General features: G+C 29.5%; 2 pseudogenes across 1 annotated transcript in view; both read right to left on the bottom strand.

Moving 5' to 3' along the window:
- Window positions 1–22,866, bottom strand: part of LOC149892884 (uncharacterized) — a 59,218-nt pseudogene that overhangs the window by 24,324 nt on the left and 12,028 nt on the right. The window contains exons 11-13 of the transcript XR_016450889.1: window positions 21,875–21,902; window positions 19,041–19,160; window positions 9,275–9,385 (exon numbers count right to left, since the gene is read on the bottom strand). The product of XR_016450889.1 is annotated as an uncharacterized LOC149892884 (transcript). The remainder of the gene's footprint in view (window positions 1–9,274; window positions 9,386–19,040; window positions 19,161–21,874; window positions 21,903–22,866) is intronic.
- On the bottom strand, window positions 6,104–7,061 carry LOC149892885 (uncharacterized; annotated as a pseudogene).

The following is a 22,866-nucleotide window of genomic DNA, read 5'->3' as shown; positions in this document are numbered from 1 at the left end:
TGTTTTTCTAACGCCTTGTAAGGGATTAGAAAACCTTATTTTAACGTTGAATATTGATTGTAATTGTGTTAAACATTTAATGTTAGTATATTAACATTAAAGGTATATATAAACCGTTTATATACGGTTATATTCATATAATAACCATGACACAAAGCTTCGACAGGGTTATATGAGTATAACAGTATATTAACATTAAATATTAAACACAATTACAATCAATATTTTATGTAAATATAAAACGCCAATATTTTTCCAACTAAAATTTACGTTAGTATAACGTTAATCTAACAGATTTTTACGTTAGTATAACGTTACTATCTAGCGTAAATCTAATGTAAGAACTTTACGTTACAAAACCTTTCCATTTTGCCGAACCGGCAACGTGGTACTAACTTAAAATCTAAAGTAAATACAACGTTAATACAACGTTTTGTGCCGGCAGGGTTAGCGTTAATCTAACGTTAAACGTAATCTTTTTAACGTAATCTTTTTAACGTAGCATTGTAACGTTGAGCTATAACGTTGACAAAACGTTAAAAAAACAATGAAATATTAACGTAAGATTCTAACGTTGAGCTAACAAAAAATCAAAGAAATAATAATCCTTTTCCCGTTTGTGTTGCATATTTGCAACAATTCATATTCTAATAATTTTTTTGGTTATAAAGTTTATCCACAACATTAGGTGTTTTGAAATATGCATTTTAGATCTTTCTATTTTTTATTTTGACGCAAATTGAACACAATAACATTTTCTTTTTAATAATGACAGCTCAAGAGAAAAGTGCTATTTTTAGTAAGTTTTAGTTACTATATCTTTAATGCTCATTTTTGAATATAAGAAAACCCATGCTGATGCTTAAATCTTTAAAATTGTTATGTACTATGACTGAAGTTTAATATTAGTGTCATGTTAAACCAAAACAAACATAAGATATTGTTAGATTATTCTCCTAATTTATTCGTTGCAAATGTGCAACATTATCGGATCAAGCTATAAAATTGACCATCTTTTTTTACTATGTGATTTCTCTGGTAGCTCCTTTAAAAACTTGTCGAATTCGAAATTTTACTGTACGAGAAGCTGTTAATTACGTACTTGAATCAGATTCTGATTCTGAGTTATCAGATTTAGTGGAATATGTATGTATGTATGTATGTATGTATGTATGTATGTATGTATGTATGTATGTATGTATGTATGTATGTATGTATGTATGTATGTATGTATGTATGTATGTATGTATGTATGTATGTATGTATGTATGTATGTATGTATGTATGTATGTATGTATGTATGTATGTATGTATGTATGTATGTATGTATGTATGTATGTAGGTATGTATGTATGTATGTATGTATGTATGTATGTATGTATGTATGTATGTATGTATGTATGTATGTATGTATGTATGTATGTATGTATGTATGTATGTATGTATGTATGTATGTATGTATGTATGTATATTAAAGTATCTTTGATATACTCTCTAACCAGCTGGAAATACATGCAGTTTCACCTTTGTTCAGACAAAACAAGTTTCTTCTGCAATGGAAACACACTAGTGAAGGACAAACTTCAAGATCAAAATCAAAATTTGGCAAAATATATTCTTGATTTTTCTCACATACTGAGCGTGATATTAGCGTTAGAGATTTTGATCTGATACTTTTATTTATCAGGCAAACTGCACAAGTTGATAATTTAAAGTTTGCTGCCATGTTGAAAAATGATATTTTTTATCTGAAAAGCAGTCGTAAGTGGGTTTGTTTTGATTACCTTAATGGCTGGCTTTATTAAAACTTTGGAAGAAAAAAAGCCAAAAATTATGCGTTTTAAATTTGAAAAATATAGATATTTAGCTCTTAATTCAGATTTTTCTGACAACATATATTGTGTTTACTAATGCATATGATTGACTAAATGTAAAAAAATCAGGAGTAGGGAGAGTTTCAACCTGGGGGTCAGTTTGGAGATCAGTGTTGCTTCACTTTTTATTTACAGAATTTTTGTGAAGTTAGACATCCAGATAATATATACAATTGGGAAGGATTAACTTGTAAAACCGGTAAAGATAGGCAAAACAACATCTTCCCAGCCGGTACACAACGTTGCATTTACGTTGTATTTATGTTAAAATTACGTTTTACATTACTTTACGTTAATCAAACATTGTGTAAACATAAACTTTTTAAAGTTATATTCTAACGTTGAGCTAACGTTGACACAACGTTAAAAAAACGTTGACACAACGTTAAAAAAATACAAGTACTAAACTTATAAGTTTAGTTCGAAGGTAATTACCCTAGTTTAAAGGTTTGAATTGTCTTTTAAAAAACAATAGAGGAATTTTGAAAAAATGTTTTTAAATAAACAGCGTACAAGTAGTATAAACTTTGAATTGCTGATAAAAGATTTAATAAAAGGTAGTAAAATGTCGATTATAAAGGTTTGATTTGATTTTTTACCGTTGTTAAAACCTGTTCTATAAATTATAGTACAGGTTTTTTTTATGTTGTAGAATGTTTTATTATGATATTGAACAATTTTTCATTCTTAAATTATTATGTTACAACTATTTCTGAATCTACTAGTTCTCAGATAATATATAAATACTTAGCTCGATGTCATTAAATTTGTTCAAGTTTTAACTTTTTCAATTTCCACAATAAAAGTTTGTATTCAATTATTTGAAAAGTTCAAACAATGATGTAGCATTTGTATTTGGGTATTCATTATTACAATTTTTCTTCTTTTAATCTCATTTTAAATTTTAAAAAGTTGTTCTACTGTTTTATATTCCTTTAGTTGAATCCAAATTTATAGCTAAGTTTAGATTTTTTATAATAAATGTGAGTAATATGTCTAGTATTTCACTTTAAATGCAAGGAAATTACAAACAAATATCAATGTGGTAAGACCCTAATGCTCATTCAATTAAATCTGCTATGATGTTATTTTCAATCTGATACTTACTCACTCTAAGCAATATGGTATAATATTTTAAAATCAAGTTAGCTGTGGAAAATCAATTTCAATAAACTGCTTGCATTGCTTATATTTTGACAAACAACGTAACTATGTTATTAATAAGAAACATGAAGATTATTTTTCATATATCTTCACCGAACATCTGCTATGCATATATTGTAATAAATATATCAAATTATAAAGTGAGTAGAATAAAATTTATTTCAAAATTTTCATTTGTAAAAAGCATAGAGAATCTTCAACAAAAGCTCAAATAAACGATCAGATTCCAATTATTGGAAAGGTCTCTCCATTGGTATTAATAAATGCCAGCAAAAAAGGAATGGAAGTTTTTGTTACCCAGTTTTATTTATTATTGTTTAGTTTTTTCTTGTGTATCTATAGTATATACTATGCCTGTAATCATCTTGTATTTTCACGTTTTTTAGTATTTATTTGTTTATTCATTTAGTTGTGTTTTAGTTAAGATAACTTAGTAATTGAACTGAAAAAAAAACAATAAAAATTGTTTTCCAAACTAAAGTTTAACCTTAACATTTCATTCTTGGAATACCTGTAATACCTCATTTTTATTTTTAGATTTTATTTTAAGCAAGTTTTTATTTTATCCTAAATAACCATAGCTAATAAACATAAGCAAGTGCTTTTACTATCTTTCCAAAAATTGTTTTCAGCGCAATTATTACTAATAATTATTACAATATTGTAATAATTGCGCTGAAAACAATTTTTGGAAAGATAGTAAAAACACTTGCTTGTGTTTATTAGCTATGGTTATTTAGGATAAAATAAAAACTAGCTTAAAATAAAATAAAATAAAATATTTAACTAGACTTTTAACTGTATGATTTTAATTATGATGCAAACATTCAACTGTGTGATTTTAATTACTATAAAAATATTTATCTGTATGATTTTAATTATGATAGAAACATTTAACTGTATGAGATTAATGAGCTAAAAAGTAAAAAACTTACTTTGAATAAATGTTGTTAACTTTTTATGATTATTAAAAATTTAGGTTTTCTTATTTTTTATTTTTTTATTATGTTCAGTTTTTATTATCATCTTGTTATTGTCAAAACTACTAAAATTTATGTTTATTTCAGAATAATAAAAATGAATAAACAAGAGAAAATTCAAAACTTGAGGGAATGGCAGCAAAGTAATTGAGCCTTAAACAATCTTCTTGTAAATGATGAAATTGACAACTCAGTGCATGTCAAATCCAATATTAATGAAGTGGAGAGTAGCATTGATTTCCAAAACATTGAAATGGAGAACTATAACGATTTTTTGTGTGTGTCTGATGATAAATATATTTCTGGAACTGAGAGTTCTGACCTAGACTCTGAGGTTCTTATGAGTGATGATGATGAAGATCTAAATATGTTAATATTGTTCTATCTATCTCTTCTTCCTTACATATGTTTTGTATACTTAGATATATCTTAGTCTTGTATCTTGAAAGTTAGCGTTAAGGAAAAATCAAGCAACTAGTCAGTTATAAGAAAAATGCATTTTTTACTGTTTTTTTAACATCTCGTTAACAGTATCCCATGTTGTATTTTAGAAGTGATCCTGCAACGTTGTGTGCCGCCTGGGATGTTTATTCTTTTTACTCAATTCAGTCATATTATTTGTGGATTTACGAAATGTGCGAGACACCAAAAAACGAGCTGAGCATATCTGTACAACATCATGAAAAATAAAATAGTCAATTAAAATTAAATGTTTTTTTTCACAAAAACAACCTGAGATTTATTTATGTTCAAATCAATATAATGACAATAGCTCAGTTTAAAGGATCGCTAAATATTATACACATAATATGATTTATACTAACGAGTCAAGACCAGTAACAAAGGCTTGTATAAATGAAAATATAGACAAAAAAAATAGAAATCAAAAATTAAAATAATAATATACCGTAAAAATGATTTTCTATGTTGCAACAACATCTTGGTTAAGAGAGACTTTCTATAAAATTCAGGCAAAAATACAATTTTTTTAGAGTGACCCTCTTCAAAATTGCTTATTTTCAAATATATTGTTGCTATTCATACTGGAAGCTCAGTTCCAAAATTTTTACAGAAAATATTCCTTGGTTCTCAAGATATTGGATGTCAAAGTTTGAGTAAATTTATAGAAATATTGACTAAATGGTGCGCTAAGCATTTTTAAACTTAAAAAAAGTACAAACTAAATACTTTAAATTAGGAATTCCACTTGATTGTTGTTTATTGGCTAATTTTGACGTAAAAATTGTAAATTGGATGAAACAAAGACTTTGGCCTGTGTAAATATCATGCATCAAAAGTACGCCAAAATTTATTTTTAGTCTTTTTGAATCTTCGTTTTCAACTAAAACCGCGAGAATTCCGTAATTTTATTTTTAATTATAAATCTGCAACTAGTTAATTACCTGAAAATATAAAAAAAAACCTATGGGCAAGGAAAGGCTTAATCGCAAAATCCAACTCAAAAACGAAAGTTTAATCATTTGGTGCATTTTTCGTGACCACATAATGGCTAAGGCCCTGGTATCTTTCTGGTAAGGCCATCGAAAGCAATTTTTTCCAAAAGATACATTTTTCATGCAGTCAACTACAGTAGCGTCTTCAGCTATCTGAAAATATCAAAACAAATTTTAAAAAATTTATGAATAACATAATGAAACATAATACTTCTACAACAAATAATGATTTAAATTTTAATATTGTTATCAATACTATTAGCTTTTAACTTTTGAGTTTTTTCGTTTACTACTGCAATAACTCCTAGATACCATTGATTTTTGTAATTGCCACCCAATCATCTTTCTTCCATATAACAGAAAGTTCAGTTGCAAGTTTGTGTTTTTCTTCTTGATATTTCTCGGCTTCTTCATCTTCAAATTCGTTGTTATCATTTTTTTTAATAGTTGGTGCAGTCATTTTTCCAATTCTTAATAGATTACTCCATCTAGAAGACAAAGATCTTATTTGTTGGCTTGAAACGAACTCATCCGCTGTAAGATATTTTCTTATCAGTGTAACTTCTTCTTGTGACATCTTCTTTCCTGTATTTTCTCCATTTATGAAGTTTTCATAAAGTAGCTTTTTCTGCTATATGGAAAAAAGAAACGTCTTTCTTGTTGGTAATGCCCAACCTAAATTTTTTAACTTTTGAGAGTGTATATTGTTTATTGGGGTAGGTGTGATCTTAACCGATGCGGTTATACAATTTGAATGAACTTGCGAAGTTGTTTTCATCTTTTCAGTTTAAATCTTCTTTACTTTATCTAAAGAAGAATATTCTTCAGATCTTTTGTGCTGCCCTATCAATATGTGTCCCTCTAACTCGATAATTGTTTTAAAATATTCCATACAACCTGTCTCCTGGCAAAAATGTTGTGTATTTAAACCATAATTTCTTTTCTTCTTTTTTCCCTGAGTTTTTTGCTGAAAGTTTTCTTCAGTACTTGTGAATGGAACAATCAATTCAATTGATGGTTCAACTGAAAGGTTGTTGTATAGCACTTTAACTCCTTCTCCAATTTCATGGTATTGCCACAAAGTCATGTGGTCTTCTTGGAACTCATAGGAGTGGTAATTACTTATATTTGGAATTTTGGGACCAGTTAAATTAACGTTCTCAATTTTTGCAAAGCTAACCATAGCGTTTTCGATGCCATATCCGTATTTCACTGCTTTTGCAACATCTTCTGCTGTTACTATGTCAATGCCAGCATCTACATAACTTCTCAATATTGTTTTAGCGGATGCACTTTCCCTATCGCATTGGTCTTTTCCACAGCAAGGCTCATTAAAGTCGTACCGTAGAAGTTTAAAATTCTTATTTTTCCAGAGCTTGTACATAGATTCGACTGAATAATTAGCATGATAACAGTTAGCATTATCTGACTTCGTAAAAATATTTACTATTTCTGGCTCATCTAGGCGAAACTGATTTAGAACTGATTCAGCAATTGAGATAACAGAGGCAACACCTTGGTCGCATTGATACACAATTGTTAGGTAAACGTGTTTTTTGAGAATGTCTTTTTTTTTGTAAAAAAAACATCTATGTGCATACTAATGCCTTTCTTTCCAAAGTAGTCCTTTTGGCCCTCTCGAAATTTCACGGGCAATATTTTTTGTGAATAGTCTTTCAACAAAAATGCTGATTTGTCATGTAGTTGTTTATATGCATCATTTTTTGTTTTTTTTTTACTGTGCATCTCTTAGTAAGTGCTTCATATACTCTGTGATGCTGCTTATTAAAACTTTGATGTCATATAATACATCATAACTAACATTACTTTCATTTCCTATATGGTTCACTTCATCTAAAACTTCAAATATTTTATTACATTCATAGAATAAAGACTCATTCAAAATACTACATGATTGCAATTTAATGTTTTCAGGATCAGAAAGGGAAAATCTAGTTGAATATGTTGCAATTTCATTTTCCAAATCGCTGCAATGAAGCTTATATTTAGTTTTTAAATACCTTTTTGATCTTTCGATTTTCTCAACAGCTGATTTTTTATTGAACATAGTTGCGAATTGTTCAAGTGTTGCAAATGCGTTAATCGCAGCAGCAGCTGTGTCATTTAAACTAGCGCGACATTTTCTATGAGAAGGTTTAATTGCATTTAGTATTCGCAATAAACTTGATTCGGACAGAGGTTCGTATCCGATTTCTTTGCAGCTTTCGCACTATAAAGCAATGGTATGACTGTTTTTTGCTATTAAAATGGCACGAGCTATAGTTTCAACATCACCACTCTCATACTTTATTTTGTAAATACCATAAGAAATATCTTGTAATAATCCACTTGAGAAGAGAAAATCTAAAATATGCTCACATTTTGGATTTGAAAGTCTACTTCTTGTAAATAAACTTTTTTGGGGAAGTACAAACCCATTTTGCGAGGATTTCCTTTTTCTGGCAAGTTCTTTTTTACAGTTTGTGCATGTAAATGTGTCGCATAAAAATTGTTTTGTATATTTATTATGATCAATAAATGCCAAAAATACCAGTTGACTTGTTGCGTCACAGTTGTTATACATTTCCACCAGTTTTTCAATTTCATCCGGAATCTGGATAAAATTGTTTTCTATGGCCTAACCAGAAAGATAGCATTGTATATTCTGATGACAACATCTTATGTAAAATAACTCCCGCGACTCCAATTAACCAAGCTGGCGATTACTTCTTAGCAACAAATGATTTTGAAAAAGCTAACAAGTTAATGAACAAATGAGCTTAAAAAATATTTTAAGAAATTAACTGTGAAACAACGTATGATTTTTTGAATAACAATCAAATATGCGCATACCCCATAACTATTATTTTTCTATCTGATCATTAAAAGAACAATGTTCACGTTTCTCTTATACTATTTCTTGTAAACCCAGGGCTTTAGCCATTATGTGGTCACGAAAAATGCACCAAATGACTAAACTTTCGTTTTTGAGTTGGATTTTGCGATTAAGCCTTTCCTTGCCCATAGGTTTTTTTTTATATTTTCAGGTAATTAACTAGTTGCAGATTTATAATTAAAAATAAAATTACGGAATTCTCGCGGTTTTAGTTGAAAACGAAGATTCAAAAAGACTAAAAATAAATTTTGGCGTACTTTTGATGCATGATATTTACACAGGCCAAAGTCTTTGTTTCATCCAATTTACAATTTTTACGTCAAAATTAGCCAATAAACAACAATCAAGTGGAATTCCTAATTTAAAGTATTTAGTTTGTACTTTTTTTAAGTTTAAAAATGCTTAGCGCACCATTTAGTCAATATTTCTATAAATTTACTCAAACTTTGAAATCCAATATCTTGAGAACCAAGGAATATTTTCTGTAAAAATTTTGGAATTGAGCTTCTAGCGTGAATATCAACAACGTATAAATAAATTTGTGACTTTGAAGAGGGTCACTATTGAGCCTCACCTGATTCTTACAGCAAGTTTCTCTTAAGTAGGAAAAAGCGAAAAATAAGTGATGTAAACATCTGGCAAAGACTTTTAGGATGCAATTTTCTGGAGAGTTATAATTAAAAAAATAGTTTTAGTTTTTATTTGAATATTAGTGAGAAATTTTAAGTTGGGTAAGCGTATCACTTACAAATTTATGTAATATACTAAGAGTAGGTTCTTAATAAAGACGAAGACACTTTTTTCGAAGTCACTTCGTCCAAACTGTCCTATAGTAAATTGTTCAAATTTTATGACAATATTTAATATATTTTAGTGCTTCTTTTGTACCGGTTACTTTATTCCTACCTTTTAACGGAGAATTCAGTACTTCGTTAATTTTTTCCTGTACGTCAACACTTATCTGTTCATTTAGACTTACGTCCACCATAAACCTTTCTAAATCCCCAGTATCAATATCTAAGAAAAACAAAATTAAAAGGTGTGCGAACATTTGAATATAAGTTGAGATAGAGAAAAGGGAAAATGAGGTATGCAGCTCATGCAAAAAAAAAATATTTATTCAACAGTTCACGCCAAAATTTCTTTAACTTTGTATTAACAAGGACAAAAAAAGTTAAAAGACCAGAAGATCGTATTGTTAAGACCAGAAGATCGTATTATTATAATTGATATCAAAAGGAATTGAACGCAATATATTTTAATTCAAATTACTTGCCATTTTTCAAAAAAGACCAGTTTTAACTAAAAATTTTATTAAAAATACTGCAGTAACAACAGTTTTCCAGAAGAAATGCACCATTTTTCTTGCGTAAGTAAAAAACATTTTGGGATTGTTAATCCACAATAGAAAATTTTGAGTTATTGATTGTTTACTTACAACTTTGCTTAACCAATTTAATAAACCATTGCTTGAGAAGTTAGTTTTTTAAATTATCTTTTAGATGTTGATATTGCTTCCAATTAAGATTTAAAATAGAGACATATTCTTCATGGATCTTATTAAAAACGTATGCAATACATATTAAAACAATTTTTTACATTTTTTGTAGTACTTTTTTAAAAATTTCCTGAAACTGAGTAAAAAATGTTAATCGAACGACTGACAATTGTACAGTGGGTTGCATAAATATAGAATCAGTTGATTTTTAATATGATTTTTTTAATGTTTTTTTAAAATTTAAAGCAAACAAAAAAGTTAGTAATTTAAATTGTTTTAAATTTTTTTAACAGTGATAATATAAACAAAATAAGAAAAAAAATTTCTTCCAAAAAAAATTTTAAGATACTTTTTTATGAGAAATATATACCACTGTTAAAAAAAAACAAACAAAAAAACAGAGCAAAAATATAGAGTCAGGGTGCATTTTAGTATTTTTTGTGCGCACCACGAACTTTCACACGTGCACGAACACGTCTAGGCATAGATTCAACCAGTCAGATGCATAATTCTCTTGGAAATTCTTTCCAAAGCTTTTCTAAGGCCTGCTGTAATTGCGCAACACTAGCTATGCTCTCATTGACCAATCTCTTGTCTATCCAAGCCCAAATGGGATTGAGATCTGGAGAACGAGCTGGCCAAGGCATGACCGTAATGTTTTTCTGATCAAGCCACTCTTTAACCAAGATTGCAGTGTGAGCCGTTGCGCCATCGTGCTGAAAAATCCATTGTTGTCGTTTTCCGTAAAAAGCTCTGGCTGTTGGCAAAAGTTCACTTTCGAGGGTCTCTGTAGTTGTACTGATTAATTCTGCCGCTATAAATGTTGTATGACCCTGTTCCTTTATGGAAGAAGCATTCCCATATTCTGACTGATCCTCCTCCACCTTGTATCCTTGGTACACAAAAACGCTCTTTGAACTTTTCACCAGCCAGCCTCTTGATGAGTAATCTTGACTTACGATTTATCACCTCAAAATTGGATTCGTCGCTGAAAATGACTTTGGCCCAGTCTTCTACAGACCAGTGAAGTCTTTCTCTACACCACTTTAATCTTTTTAGGCGATCTGAGACAGCAAAAGTGGTTTTCGAGCAGCGACTTAGCAATCTAAGCCTTTCTTATTTGGGCATCTTCGTACAGTCCACCTACTAACACTAACATTACCAGGCGTATTTGTAAACCCTTCAGCAAGTTCGCGGTAAGAAGTTTTAGGGTCTTGTTTAAACTTTCGATAGAGATATCTTTGGTCTCTTGAAGTTAGCTTTAAAGGCCTACTAAGCCTTGGTAAATATTTGACATCATTATGTAAGTCGTGGTTTTTCAACGTTGTTTGTAATCATTTAAGCGAAACATTGCACATTCGAGCTATTTCTCGTTGGCTTTTTTTTTTTATCTTTTAGCAGACCTACAATTTGCCATCGTACGTTGTCTGAAACAGCTTTTCTGCCCATTTTTGTCTTTTTACTTTACCAAATAATTGCCAATGCGAAAAACTCAAGATATAAAGATGATAACTTAATTTTATTTTCGCAAGAACGTTTATATAATTCGAAAGAAATCAATTACCAAATTTTAGATCGCTCGGATAACATTTCGCTGAGATATTTCAACTTAAGTCGTTAAATTTTAGTTGACTCTATATTTTTGCTACATTAGAAATACAGTTATGTTCTAATTGAATTAATAATTACGCAAGACTGGTTAACCTAATGAGTTCGAATTATATACCATTCGATAGAGAATCAATTAATTAACACATGTAATACGCTTTTAATCATATAAGTTTGTTGGTTTCAAAGATAATTTTTAAAAAAACAAAAATTTCGCATAAAAAAACTAGTGACTCTGTATTTATGCAACCCACTGTAACATAGTTGAAGTAAATACGCTGTATACATTAGTTTCAGGGACCTGACAATGATATAAATGATACCACGCGTAATTAACAGCAAGAAATTGTAAAAATGGAATATTAGCTATGCGTCTTTACTTACTTTTATGAAATTGAATATATATAGGGTTTCCCGGAAACTTCATTCTCGGGAAACCTTAGGGAAAAATAAGTTTGAAAACTAATGACATTCCGGGAAATAAAATTAGGGAATCCGGAACAACCTATTCGTTTTCTCACATTTTTTTTTGATATTTCACAGTTTCTTTAGCAAATGAAAAGTATCATTTGAATATTTTGTTTAACTTTTGTGAACTTCGACCGAATTTTATCCTAACGACTTTGACGGAAGAAATTTAATATAAAAATGGATTCAACCATTAAAACTTCTATGGTTTGGAGCCACTTTGATTTCCCGAAAAAAGATAAGGGATGTTTAGAAATTCTAAATTATCATGCAAAAGCAGTCCTTTAGTTCGTTTGAAAAAACATTTGGAAAAAGTTCATAATATCGTTTTTCAAAAAGACTAAGGATTTGAACCAGGAAACGACAAGCATTCCGTTTAATAAAGTTTTTATTGCATAAAAAAGAAAATATCCTTGTGTAAAAGGTTAGCTTCTTTTGCAGAAATAGACAGATTTTCTAATAGAGGACCAAGGAAACTTGATAAAACTTGTGAAGTGCTATCATAAAAAGGATACCTTCTCTTAATTCAAATAGATGCCATAATCTTATTAAAACTTATTTAAGAAAATAGTGTAATAAACTAAAAATGAGATGTTTGAAAAAAATTTAGCTTAGATTTAAAGGTTTATGAATAAAACACTTCTTTTCAATGAAAGAATTCCTAGCGTTGCATTAAAAAGAAAAATTAGGTCGTATAAATTGTATAAAAATTTTGATATGCTGACAAAAAAATTTCACAACAGTAGAAGTAATTTATAAAAACTCTCTAGGACGATAAATTCTAAGAGGATAGTTTTGATGTAAATTTTGATACATTTTGAATATGTATTTTAACGACAATGAGGTTTTAAATGAAATTTTAAGCAAACTCCTAATCTTCTTCCTGAGCTTCATTAGGTTTCAATTTCGGTTAAAAAATTAGTTTAAGCTTTGAAAAGATCACATTTAAAAGTTGATGCTTTAAAACATCATTCTAAATATGAATTTGGATAAGAGCTAGTACTAATTTTAGAAAATTTGTTAAATCTCGGCCGTGATTTGAACGTTATCAAAAATAAAAAAAGTTGTTGTTAAAATTCCAGTGGATTTTGATTAAAAAAAATTTAGTATCAATTATGAACTTGAGGGGATTAAATGTAAAATAACAGGTTTTCAACAAATTTTCATAGGTTTTGTAGCAATTTGTAAAAGGGAAGCTACATTATTGACAGCTAAGGACTCATAAAACTTTATGACTTGTTTAAGAAAAATACTTAGCTTTTGAACATAATAAATTTGAATCAGAAAAGTGAGAGTAAATTGTTATGTTAAATACAACTGTGTTATGCTGAAATGTTATTTTGAATAAAACGCAGAGACTGAGTTTTACATAGTTTTCATTCACCAGAATGACCTCATTTCAAAATAAAAAAGTTTATTGAAACAAAAATATATTCAGATTTTTTAGTAACTGTATATCATTAATTTTTTACTAAGGGTCATGAAAATTTAATACTCCTAGTTTCTCCTTGAAATACGTTTGCAGCAAATAAAAGAAATAAATAGGAAAAAATTAACTATTATTCTCGGAGTCAATCTATTAAATTGAACATGCTTACGATAAGCTTCAAGCTACAGCAAGGATTATTATTTTCGAAGCATGCTTTAAGATCTTGGTTAAAAGTATTTTGTGCTTTTGTTATTTAGAATATTGATATTTTTCAGAATACTGTTGATATTTTTCAGAATACTGTTGATATTTTTCAGAATACTGTTGATATTTTTCAGATTACTTTTGATATTGTTCAGAATACTTTTGATATTGTTCAGAATAACTTGCTCAACATATTATTGTTAATAATAATAATAAATTTGTAAATATCAAATAAGGGTGATAAATTAAAGTTTTTACATCAATAAACCAGTTTACTTTGCTACTTTTTGCTTATAAATAATGAAGTTAAAAAAATTTTTGAAAAACTTTTGTTATCTTTCATCAACCTTAAAATAATTTGCATCACAATTGTAGTTTACTGATCATTAGTAGTTTTCTGTCTCACACAGGGATCTTTAACTTTTGCAGAAAAAGTAAAAGCTTTTGAACTTTCATTACTTGTTTTAAAAAATTACAAAATGCTCTGATTGAAAGTATCTTATTTAAGAAAAATATTACTTATTGGTTTAATAAAGTTAAAAGATGTACCAAGTTCCAGTTAAAATTATTTTGGTGATGATTTACTTTTTATTAGATCTAAGGCAATAATAAATTTCACACACATACAAAACCACTTTACTTTTTTCTATTGATGTCAAAGTATAAACAAATGTTTATTATGTTGATAATAGCAATAGCAATAGGGATACAGATGAGTAATCTATGGCTGAAAGTACGAAAGGGTTTGTGAAAAAGAAAAAAAAACATGAAAGTTCTTTGCGACAACTCACTCTGCATAAGGAGTTATATTTGTTTGAAGTGACTTAAAAAAGATAATTCATATTTATTTATTATATGGTTCAACAAATAAAGTGAAAATGGTTATAGGTTTTGCTCCTGACCTGTTTTTTTAGTTGAACATTTTCATACTTTAATAATCCAAATCCAATGAGTAAAACAAGAAGAAAAATCTTAAACAGAAAAAAAATGTTTTTAACACTGACAAGTTTAACATTATAAAAAACGAAATCCAAAGAACTATTTACAGGCGGAATGTTATCCGCAAATGCTGATTTTCCTCAATAGATATCAATATAATCAACACCAAACTTTTTGATGTTGTTAATACTTTTGTTTGAGAATAATTTTATTGGTTTGGATTAATTGCAAATATCTTCTTCTTCAATACAGCAGCTGATTTTCTTTTTCTGAGGCAAAGTGCTCAGAAAAGGTTGTAGGACGAAGTCAAGCAAAAAATATCAACTTGAAGACCAAAGTTTTTAGAAGTCTGCACTTTAAAAATTAACGTCATTAACCTTTAAACACGACTATAAGTTTATATTTAGACTGCAGGGTGTCCCAAAATTCATGCAAGATTTGAATTTGCCACCATTTGTGCAGTAAAATGTGAGCAACAAAAAAAAAACAAAAACAGTTTGACACCTGACAGTTTAGAGCTATTAAAAATAGAACGTTATACGGGACAACAACGCGTTTTCATTATTGAACAATATTTCAAAAATAATGTTTGACGACGACTGTTCAAATATTTCATACAAAATATTGTCAGAATATTGATTTAACTTTGTCACTTGTGAAGAACGTAATTGAAAAATTCATGGAGACTGGATCAATTAGTGATGCTTAACAAATTATCATCAAAAAACAACCCGCTCAAATGGAGTGCTTAATGCAGTGCTCAAAGCAGTACGTAAGAGTGCTGGTGAAAGTCCAGGAATATTACTTTGGCGTCATTGACAATAATAACAATTTTCAAGAAGCTTTCTACAACGTATATTCACTGAAGATTTGCGTCTCCATGCTTAAAAAGTTCAATCAACACAGGAGCTGAAGCTTAATGACCATGGATAGCGAAGAGAGTTCGTTAGATGGATTATTGGTCATTAAGAGGTGGATGCTGATTTTTCGAGCAAAATTATCCTTGGCGATAAAGCACATTTTCACCTCAATGGCTTTGTTGATCGTCAAAATTACCGCATTTGGGGTTTTGAGAAACCGCATGTCATTGTCAAAAGAAAAATGCATTCAAGAAAAAAAAATTGATTAAAAAAGTTAACAGCATTCTTTTGTAAATATGAATCAGTAGCTTTATTACTTAACAATAATAAACTCATGCGCTTTTTTTTTATCGATGGATTTTATCATCATCCGGTTCACCAATATCAGAGTCAGTTTAACAGGATGGATCATGTCATATGTCATTGAATAGCCTGTGGAACCTCAGTCACAGGAAGCCGCGGACAATTGCTGATGGGATAAATAGCTAAAAGAACTTGAGCTTAAAAATTTACTTTCCAGAAATGTCAAATAAACATCAAAAAATTAATAGCCCTCCGATGGTTTTTTGGTTTTCACCGTTTATTGGTACCGTAAATGTAATAGCTGTCATTTATTTTTCAGACTATTTTTAAGGAAATCAAAGCAAATAAAGATTATGTATAACCCTACGTTTCTTTTGGTCACCAACTTTATTCCCAAAAGGTACAAAATATATCTATTAATTCCTGAACCAACGCTTTTGTCGTAACGCAGCGCCTAGTAAATTGCCTTTTAAAAGGAAAACAATTGATCTTGATGGAACATAATTGTCTAAATAAAATAAGTGACCAGTTGGATTAGTGTGGCATTATTTGTTTTCTATGTAATGAAAATTACATAAACTGTTTATTTACAGTCTCTGTTTTATATTTGACTTATAAAAAGACAAAGTGGTGCAATTAAGCGTGAGAGGAGGATGTTAAAAAATGAAGCTGTCAAAAAAAAGAGGACGAGGATGTCAAAAAAACGAGGACCATAAAGTACTTTGTTTCACTTGCTCAACAACCTCATTCGCCGCAGTCCCAGGAAATCTTTGTGAAACAATCTGACAGCCAAAGTGTAAGAAGTAATATTTGTTTGCCAGCCGTAACTTAATTGCATCCAACTGCTAGCCTTGATACAGGTACCAAAAGTTCGTGCAGATCTTGTATAGAAGGAACATAATAAAAGAAATGGCTGAAAATTTGACAGAGAGATCAAACAAGTCCAAGGGATACAATGATTGCGTTTGTTAGCGCTTAGGTGATCGAGAAATTGGATACTCTTTGGGCAGAATTGAGCTCTTTTGTAAATATAACCCACTTTTCTCTGAACATGTGGAAAAAGTTCGCAAACCACAACAAAGTCACAAATGCCTTGAAGTTAAATATCTTACAACTGAAATACAAAAATGAGTTCATTGATCTCTGTGTCTTCTTTTCTCAAACAGGCAAATATTGATAAAACTCATCCTGATGATTACTTTTCAGTTACTATTAATTCCACTTTTGATTGTTCCCACTAAGAACAAACTACTTTCCTTATATGATATTTAAACGTAGTTGATGGATTCAAAATTTCTATTCAAGAGAAGTTTCTCTTATTTAATAACTTCATAAAAAAGGTGGCAAAGATATTGCAAGTTGTGTTCTTTAAACCTTTAAACACCATATAATGCCATATTACCATATGTATTACCAAATCCAATATCACCATATACATTATATATAAATACCATATAATACTATATTACCATAGGTTTTATAAGTGATTGTGAGGAGATTTAACCATAAAGTTGAGAACGGTACACATTTACACTATTTTGCTTGTATACGCTCGAATAAATACAATTATAAGATGCACTGAAAAACATTTGTACTAGTTTATTGACGAAGATGAGGAAAACACAAGAGAACCCATGAAAGCAATTAAACTAATTACATACAAAAGTCGTGTTGTCACCACCTGACCTAACAAGAATCAAACACTAAACAATATGAGTGACAGAATTCTGAACGCTATCGCAATATTTTTAAGTTTATAAACTTTAAAATATTCTTTTGAGTTGATCGAAACTGGTTTGGAACGTCTGCCATAAGATTAAATCTCTCAATCTTACCAGAGACGCCCGAAATCAGCTTCGATCAGTTCAAAAGTATGTTATAGTTTGAATGTGTACTGTTGTCAACTTTGTGGTTAAAACTTCTTACAATCACTTACAAAACCAATCTTGTCATTGAATTGTAAAATGCTTTACTTGATATAGCAAGAGATATTATGGATTTTCTGATGAAACACTTTCATCTTGTTTGTGACTTTGTTAACAACTTGTTTGTGAAAAGTGGGATATTATTCTACAAGAAACAAAACTGTTACCTCAGAATGACAGCATTTTGTCTAATTTTTCTCTCAGCAGACATTTATCAGCAGTATTCTTGAACATTATTGAATCAGTTCTTCCTGGCTTTCTGTGTCAATTTATTTCGCTGAGACATATCTGCAACCTACTTGCATTCCTATAGCTAAGTAATACTCTAAGTAAGGAAGACCTTTTCTCTGCTGACGGTCAGTTTTATTAAAGATACTGAAAACAACTTTTCAAAGAATTATTTGAGAACTTAATTATTTTTAAACAGCCATATTCCAGAAACTTCAAATTACCCTACAAGATTCTTTACTTGCTTCATGAGATGCTTGAGCTTGGATTCTTCCCAAACTTCCCAAACATCTGTGTTGGATTGCGCATATTTCTTACTTTACCTGCATCAATGGCTACAGCTGAATGCTCTTTCATGCATTTCAATTTTCGCAATTCTTAAAATCCTCTGGCATTTTTCAGTATTAACTTCTTGCACGCAGACTAGATTTTTTTATTTATGATTACCACGTTTGCCGCAACAAACGCTAGAAAGCGGTTTTTTTAAAATTTTCTATTTTTTGCTGCAGTAAATGCCAAAAAAAAAAAGAAGCTTTTTAATAACTAAGTTTGATGTTCAATCATTTGAATTAATACTTTTATTTTTTCTGATTAACGATATCAGTGGAGGGTTACAAATCTATGATATACAACAAGGCTCAAAATATTAAAGCAACCTGGGCATAACTCAACCTCTGTGATGGTCTGGTTATAAATACTTTTCTTTGCATAGTTACAAATGTATTATTTTTCTATCTGTAATTGTAGAAAATGAAAGTGAAAATAATAGTTTATTTTTATAAATTAGAAACTTGTGCAGGCTGTGTTCTTAAACCAATTCTTAAATATTATTACTTTACCATCATACTTCAGCAACTATACTTGATATAAATAAACAAATTAATAACAAAATTGAAATAAATAAACAAATTAATGAACAAATTTTGCCGAAATCAATTTTTTGACCATATTTGCATAAAATATAACAAGATTAGGTCATATTTTTAATTTTAGATTAATTACACTTCTCTAGTATAACATTTTTTTCGCTACTGAATGATTATCTTTTTATGGAAATAGCATTATCTACACTCAATGTCAATGCCACAACCAAGTTTCTGAAATCTTCTTTGCTTAAAGTTAATTTACAATTTACTTATTTGAAAATTTCTAACTATCTTCGTTAAGGTTAGAAGAAAACCGTTAATGATTATTATGGCATAGTATTTACCTTTTGATGAAGATATTGACATGTATTGCTGGTCAGAATATATTGCCCCAGCTTTTTGTTCATCGAGCATCCGTATATCTTCTTTATCATTTGTTGCCGAAATTTGATTATACAAGACGCCTAGAAAGTATCAAGTAAAAAATATGCTTTCAGAATGCAGTAATTAAACCGTAGAGGCTAAATCAATAACATTAAAAGACAACACTATTGAACATGCAAACTCGACAAAGCCATGAGCAATCATTACGAACTACATACAGTTGCTAAACTGCTTACACTTGCAAAAACTCGCATATATTATAAGATTAAGTAAAGTTATTATTTTGCAAACAGATTGCCGATCAAAAGAATTAGGACAATTAATATGCAGTATTCGAAATTTACATAACCTATTAAATGTTTTTGAAGTCATCTTAAGATATAATAGTATTTAATCAAACAACTGATTGATTTTCAAAATAGTAATATAATGATTGAAAATGTTACAGATCGCTAACTTAGTACTTCTTAAAACCTCATAGCACCCAAATTTGCTGGAAAGAAATTCAGATGAGAGTTCACCTTAAGTATTTTTAAGAACATTTTGTTATAAGTTTATTTACTATTTGTAATTTTCTGCTTTATAATTTCCGGAAGTTTGGGACTACATTCTCAAAACATTTACTTATGAGTTTTTCAAAGTTATTCAGTTTTTCTTGAAAACTCTTATATTTTATCAGTTCTCGTACTTGTGGATCTATAACTTTTCTCTTCTTAATTTTTGTCGTGCTAAATATATTCAGTAACTTTAAAATAGCCACAAAACACAGTGTGTTTACTTTACTTAACTTTTTCAAGAAATCTTTTATTAAGTGTCATTCATAATGTCAGGATCATATCAAAAGTTTAATAAATTAATCACATGAGGAACTTAATTAGAATAGACTTATTCATCTGCTTTAAAAAAGTAATGTTTTATTTCATCTTCAAAAAGTCGAAAATATAAAATTCTAATATTAGGAGAAAGTAAACTCTAGTCGTTTAATCTAGACCCAAAAAACTCTCTCTGTTTTTTAGATTCAAATCACTTATAAAAACACTTCAGTCACTTAATATAATAACTTGAATCTCAATCTTAAGATACCTTATACGAGTTTAGAAAAACCATTGGACTAGAATCCCAACTTTCTGATCAGTTTGGAGATTTTGGTACTGACAAATTGATTCTATGTAGGATAAGTCGTTAGAAACGTCTTGATACTGGTAAAGTGTTTGGAATTGATTGTAATGCCTTTTTTTTTTTTTTTTGTCAAACAATGATAATTACTTCAAATCATTCTTATCTTCCGTCCGTATCATTAGAATAGCAAATGGCAAATGTTCTAAGTTCATGTTTAGCCCAAACAATTTGAAGTCTTACAGATATTTTATAACATTTAAGAAGAACCCAGGATCATGATGCTGTAGAAGAAATTCAATATAAAAATCTCCTAAAATAAAATTGTTTTTCAAAGGCTCGTTAAGAACCACTGAGCTTTTGAAGTGTTTCAAATAACTGACACACTGAGAAAGTATAATATTGTTGTATTTTCTTGCTTTGGGAAAATCACCTTGATGGTAGCTATGCTGAAAAGTATTCCAATTTTCAGAGATCATTTCTTCAGTTGCAAAGGGTCAATGTGACTCCAGAAGTACATAGTGTGTTTCATCACATTCAAGATTTCGTTGCTTCTCGAAAAGAGCCAATGGGTCAATACAGTGAACGAGCTACTGAGCCCTTACAGCATTCCTTCAGCATGGGTAGTAAAAGATTTATAAGGCCGACAAACCACCCAGAATACAGGGAAAAATTGGAATCATGCTTAGTGGATTTCAACAGAAAACATTTGTAGAATACAGAAGAAAAATCGGTTAGGAATTTTTAGTTTTCTGAAAGAAAATGACAGATTATTTCAAGAAACGACAGTTATCCTAACAAACATTGGATATCCACAATAATAAAGTTAAAGTAATTTAATTAGCTTCGATTTAATTTTAGGTGATGAGTTAATGTAGAAAAATATTACTTATGCTGTAAAAATGCAAAGTTTTGGATGATATCATTTCAATATTTTTTGCTAAGTGAAGAAAATTTTCAAACTAACTTTTTTTCTTGGACGATAAGCTTGATTTCATCTGTAACATTTTTTGAATGAAAAAAATTTATATAATAATCCATTCTGGGGGTATCTTTGGAAATTCAAGTTAATATTTTATTTTCATTTCTGCCCAATGTGGGAAGTTTTGACGCTGAGATGCAAAAGTAAATTCTTGAAAACACACGTAGCAAAAACGACCGGAGTAATTAGATCATGTTGTGACATATTTATCATGTAACTAATGTAAATATATCGTAAGTTATTTGAGTCCAATAGTAATACAGTTGCCAAAATTAAACAAATATAGGTGAACGGTATCAGAAATCAACGTGCCAAAAATGCTACACGCTACGGAGTTAATATTTTGGTAATTGTCACAAAAAATGTAAATATGCGTTAATCGTAATTATGTATTGGTTTTTATGATGTTTTTGAAGGATATTGTCTTCTATAAAAGAAGGAGAAAAATTTTATAGATAAGTGTTTCTTAGAAGAGAATATTGCTGTCATCTGTCGATGAGTTGCAAGAAAACTGCATTTAGGTTCATATTCTATTTTGGTGTATTCAAACAATTCCTCGGTGAATGGAAGTTAAAACAAATAGTCTTATCAAACACCCTTTTTTTATAAAGTCTCAGTTCCAAGGTATTATCAGATGTAAAACATAACCTTTTGCATCTGGTGGCATTTTAGAAATAAACTGAAGTATTTAGTTACCTTTAATTGGAGTTCCACTATCGCTCATCTAAAATGTAAAAACATTAAAATACACACAATAGTAATTGGTTGTTTTGAATATGTTTAAGGTAATTTTGTAAAGCCAAAAAATACACATGTGCACCATGGGCCTCAACAATTTCAAGATCAATATCGTTATCAGCAAGAGCTAATTGCAAATACTTGAGGAAGTTTATGTAGATGTTTCAAGTTCGTTGAACTGAAATCCTAGCTGTTTGTCCTAGGTTTTTGAAATAATTTTTAAATTCGCAATTAATTCCAAACAATATTTTTGTCTGGTGCAGGGTAAAGGTAAAAATACAGCTGTTTCTTTAAAGTTAGAAAATTGTTATTAGTTAGTAATTAAACTGGTTCCTGCCAGTCTTGTTTAAATAACTATAAATTTAAATTTAGATAAAGATTTACTGTGCTCATGATTTTTGGCCCATTTTTATTCACAAAATCACTTTATTTGAGTAACTAAAACAAAGTATTATCAATCTATGAACTCCTGTTAACATTCGTTTTGTAACAGTTGTACCGCGTTCAGAATACTAGGACTAGTTTTTAAAAGGAAGGTTGCCCAATATCCTTGAATATATCAGTTCCAATTTCATTCAATCCACAATCTATATCTGGATGATAAACCTTCCGGTGAAGCTGTTGGTCAAACCTTCATAAAGCCTTTATTCATCAGCAATCTCCTAAACAAATTGCAAAAGTTAAAGAAATCGTAAAAAGTTTGAGTTTCTGATAAATTAATAAATAAATTAAATAGAAATTACGAAACATGGAATGACAAAATAATACCTTGATGTAAATTTTTTGTTTACTTCTGACTTGTATTTAGATTCACTCTCTGGATCAAATAAAATTTCGATACTGTGATACTCACGAACAGCGTTTTTGATATTATTTGCTGTAATAGTTTGTAAGTTTCTACGTAATACTTGAAGATATTCCAGTATTTATCGAACAAAGGTTAATTGAAT

The sequence above is a fragment of the Hydra viridissima genome, unplaced genomic scaffold (genome assembly GCF_058129835.1).
Source record: "Hydra viridissima isolate aposymbiotic clone 2 unplaced genomic scaffold, HvirCarnegie_v1 scaffold_1, whole genome shotgun sequence".
NCBI lineage: Eukaryota > Metazoa > Cnidaria > Hydrozoa > Anthoathecata > Hydridae > Hydra > Hydra viridissima.
The sequence above is the reverse complement of the archived record's forward strand: the minus strand, read 5'-3'. Positions and strand labels throughout refer to the sequence as shown.